Source organism: Myotis lucifugus, unplaced genomic scaffold (genome assembly GCF_000147115.1).
Source record: "Myotis lucifugus unplaced genomic scaffold, Myoluc2.0 scaffold_56, whole genome shotgun sequence".
NCBI classification, from domain to species: Eukaryota; Metazoa; Chordata; class Mammalia; order Chiroptera; family Vespertilionidae; genus Myotis; species Myotis lucifugus.
The window spans coordinates 2485976-2488833 of NW_005871104.1; the positions used below are offsets into that span (position 1 = coordinate 2485976).

Genomic DNA, 2858 nt, shown 5'->3' on the forward strand with positions numbered 1-2858 from the left:
CGGTTGGGGTTCGAAGGGGCTGCCAGGGCGAGGGCCCCGCCGGGTGGCCCCCCACCCACCATTGAGTTCCGGCTCCCCCAATCTGATAACCAAGTTCCCCTGAGCTGGGGGTCAGATGGGGCAGGAGGGGAGGGTGGGTGGGTGGGAAGTAAATAAAACCAAGAACCTTTTATGCATATATGCATGGCCCATGGCCACAGACAATGGGGCGATGAGGGCCCTGGGGTAGAGAGTGGGGGGTGGGGCGGCGGAGGGGAGTGGACTGGAAGTGATCAGTGGGGGGAAAAACGGGACATATGTAATACTTTCAACAATAAAGAATTATTTTTTTTTAAAAAAAGTAAAATGATAGGCACATACTTCTTTTGCTTAGGTGGGTACAGGATAGTTTACAGTCAATAACATGATAACAGTAACAATGAAGGATTTTGTGGTATCTGTCCTGGCACACAGGGCATTTGATGTGCCCTGAGGAGTCTGGAAAAAAGGGAAGTTACAAGTAACCCTGACATTTCAATGATATGGTATCTAGATATATTTTCTATGTTGTGGTAGGTGCAAAAAGACTATAGGCTCAGTTAAGGTAAAGATTGACCTTGTCAGGGAAGATACCGGCCTAGGATGTGACTACCCACCAGAACAGCTTTAAGTTAAAGTTTTAATATCAGACCATCCTTTGTGGTTACTTTAGGTCTTTGAGTTTGCAGAACCGCCATACAGGCCTTCCCCGAGCTTGTCAGGTTAGCAAGTGGACCCTTTCATCCATACATCTTTGTCATACACAAGTTCAAAATCTCCAGTTTCAATGGACTTGCTATTAACATCTGAAAGATGCATATCAATTATAGTGAAGCACAGTGTAACTCTTCATCATTTTTAAATATATTTTTATTGATTTCAGAGAGGGAGAGGGAGACAGTAACATCAATGAGGAGAGAGAATCATTGATTGGCTGCCTCCTGCATGCCTCTGCTGGGGATCCAGCCTGCAAGCCAGGCATGTGCCTTTGACTGAAACGAACTTGGGACCCTTCAGTCCACAGGCTGACACTCTATCCACTGAGCAAAACCAACAAGGGATACATCATTTTTAATTAAAGTGGCAACTTGTTTTTCTAAACTTTTGAGGGTAAAGGCTATATGTTTGTTTCTTTGTTTCTTTGTTTGTTTTAGCATAGGATAAGGTTGCTTAGCAGGAGGTACTCAATGAATATTTGGTGAAATAATGCTTGTTAAGTGACAAGAACAGTTGCGTAGGAGCAGGCGTACTCGGCTTTCTCTTCTGCGTCGGCCCCACAGTGTGTCTTCTGTGGGTCCCATCCTCTAGTCCTCTTTCTGGCTCTCAGTTTATTCATTATCAGTTGAGGAGTTGGCCCTGGTTGTTTAAGATCCCTTCAGATATAAACAGTCTCAAAATGGCCTTTTAGCCTGGCCAGTGTGGCTCAGAGTTTGACCTATGAACCAAGACATCACAGTTTGATTCCTAGTCAGGGTACAAGCCTGGGTAGCAGGCTTGATCCCCAGTGGGGAGAGTGGAAGAGGCAACCAATTAATGATAGATACTCTGTCATCACTGATGTTTCTATCTCTCCCTCTTCTTTCCTCTCTGAAATCAGTAAAAATAAGTAAGTAAGTAAGTAAGTAAATAAATAAATAAATAAAGTTTTAAAAAATGGCCTTGCAGGTCTAGAGTCTGACCTAAAATCACTCTGTGCGGAATTTTTCAAAAACAGCATAGCAGAGCACAAATATTGTTCCCATCCACTAATATCTCCTTATAATCCAGTCAGACCGGATAAGTCTGACTTTCAAAGATACTTCCCAAAGGTCTGATGTCCAGGTGTGGCAAAGAGATAAAGAATGGAATGCTGGAAGGAATTTATCTTTATCTACTGGTATAAAAACCCTTGAGGGAAGGATACGTGACAAACGGTCAGAGGAGCTGGAAACCTCCTAACTCACACGTAAGTACAATCCTCTGGAAATTTATGCGGAAGAGAAAATCAGAACTTTGTTGCTTGAACTTTCTGAGTATTATATGGCATATTAGGGCAACAATGATAGAGCCAATAGAAGTTAGGGAAAATTCCAGGGGAGAGCACCAAGGAATCAAGGTGGCCAAGTAGATAAATCCTGAACTCACCTCTTTCCAGGAACGTGTGGAAATTATTGCACAAAGGTCACTGAGACCACCTGAAGACCAGCTGAATAGAAGTCTCTAAGGTTATAAAGAAGGAACCACGTTGACACAGGTAAGTGTGACTATGGGTCAGGGCAGGTCCCACACTCCCTGTGTGGTGATGAATGAATGGGAGGGATAGCTGGGCTTCACAGGTCCCCCCTAAAGAGCCAGAGGTCTGAACCCCACTTCAGGCTCCAAAGCACAGGGCACCTGTGCCGAGAGTTCCTATAACATCCAGCTTTGGGCACCAGTGGGATTATGTCTGAGATGGAGGAAGGGTTATAGGAGACCTAGCACTGTAGGCAGAGGGTTCACATGAACTCCCTCCCTCTAAGCTCCAGCACAGAGGCAGCAGCTCCAGAAGTGCCTGGGACCTAAGGGGAGGAACTCAATGGACTAACTTTAGGGCACAGGCTAGAGGGGCAGGGATTGGTAGGAACTCTCTCAGGGGACAGAGTGCTATTGTCCCTTTGTTGAGTTCTCCCATCCAGCTGACCTGAGCAGGCAGGCACAAAATCTCTCTATTAACTTGGCCTACACTGTCTGCCCTGCTCTGGCTTTTCCCTGAGAGTCTGTCCCATACAAACAGCTCACCTTGCTGGAGCCTCTTCCAGCAGCTCCAGACCCTTCACAAGAGCCCACATAGTCTCTCCGAAAAGCCCTCAAGTTCTACAGGA

The 2858-nt window shown here is 45.6% G+C and overlaps 1 protein-coding gene across 2 annotated transcripts in view; it reads left to right on the forward strand.

Annotated features, from left to right (window-relative positions):
• Positions 1 to 1726: 1726 nt before the first annotated feature.
• Positions 1727 to 2858, forward strand: part of LOC106694411 (hepatitis A virus cellular receptor 1 homolog) — a 27443-nt gene continuing 26311 nt past the window's right edge. The window contains exons 1-2 of one of the 2 annotated variants that reach the window (XM_023754086.1): positions 1727 to 1963; positions 2153 to 2251. The gene's annotated coding sequence lies outside the window, so the exon portion shown is untranslated. Of the gene's footprint in view, positions 2252 to 2858 lie in introns of both variants that reach the window. The other variant, XM_014456210.2, reaches the window with a different exon arrangement.